Consider the following 1,556-nt stretch of genomic DNA (forward strand, 5'->3'; position numbering starts at 1 on the left):
ACATACGATTAATACAGTGAAAAAATAATGTGTTCAGGCCAGCTATGCAGCTCAGTGGCATCACCAGAAACCATATTTTAGCTGCTAAACAACAGTGGGAAAAAGCAACAGTAGCTTTCAGTCTCCATCTGTGATGCTGTATTTTGATCAAAAGGTTTTGTGCACTGCAGTTTATTTTTATAGGTGAGAAGAAACATCAGGAGCAATTAAAAGTCCAGGAAGTGGGTCCTCTAGAGATGGAAGGCATTCTGTTGGATGGCTTTTTAGAATGTTTCCTCCAGAGTCATTTGCCTCATTAACAACAGTTTTTGTCTTCGAAGCCTGTTTGATTTCATAAACCAGCATGATTTCTCGTTCTGTTGTGTCACTGCTCTGGTCTTTCCACAAGCCCATCACATAGTCCTATCATGTCATCTATGGACACTTTTCTGTAGTGGTAATGTTTTCATTGTCACTATTATCACAAGAACATTCTGACTATTTCACCACAGGTTAATGAATAAATAACTGAAACTTCATGATCAATGTTAAAAACTTTTAAAATATTCCCTTCTCTTGGTTTACTGATGAATGCTGAAAGTATATATTTTTTTCATACATAAAGAGGCCAGATTTTTTTTTTTCAAATGTGACATGGAATCCTTCAGTCACCACCTTATTTATCATCATCACTGGGCAAAGTCGCAGGCCACAGGTCATACGAGGCATGAACAACTGTGTTTTTAGTCACTGTGCCCCAAGTGTTAGACAACATCCTTCATACTAAATTCCTATTGAAAACCTTCTTCACCCAAACCTCTGTTACTGCTGCTAGCATGCTGTTTAAGAAAGGGTGGGGGCCAGGGATGTGGCTTTGTGGTTGAGCATTTGCCTAGCATGTGTGAGGCTCTAGGTTTGATTCCCAGTACTGCAAACCAAACCAAAACAAAAAAGTGTTTTAATATTTACTCTTCATTGATCTAAGGATATCCTGGTTACATGGCTGAATTAATGAAGTTACATTTGATGAAAAACACATGACATAACATTTTTGATGAGAATTCCAGCTGGAGGATGAGCAGAACAGCTGTCAACAAATAATGAAATCTTGCAATGGCGACCCAGTCCCACTTCCCTGCAGTGAGTATGAGCTGTGGGTACAAGATATTTGTGAAAACAATCAGAAAAGAATGTCCCTGGTGATTCATTCAATTTTGTTAGCATGATACTGGGCTAATAAGAGATTCAATCCTGACATAAGCTTCTGCCTATCACAGCAAGCTTACACTTATGCAGTTTTTCTGTCCTTGGCATCCTTAATTCCTGTAGCAACTGTCTCATCACCTGTAGTCAGGGTCTTTCTGGGGGAAGAATAGTAAGACAATGATGTTGCATCTGTATTGTAGACTTGTTCTGTTGTCAGATTTTCATCCGTGATGACCTTGGCAATCTCATAAAAATTTGGTGATCAACAGAGGCTTTCTTATCAAAAATCTTTAAAAATTAAACACCATTTGTTATTTTTTTTAAAATTTATTTAGGTGGACTTAATACTTTTATTTTTATTTATTTATTTT

This window comes from Spermophilus citellus, assembly GCF_964194105.1.
Source record: "Spermophilus citellus genome assembly, chromosome: 1".
Classification (NCBI taxonomy): Eukaryota; Metazoa; Chordata; class Mammalia; order Rodentia; family Sciuridae; genus Spermophilus; species Spermophilus citellus.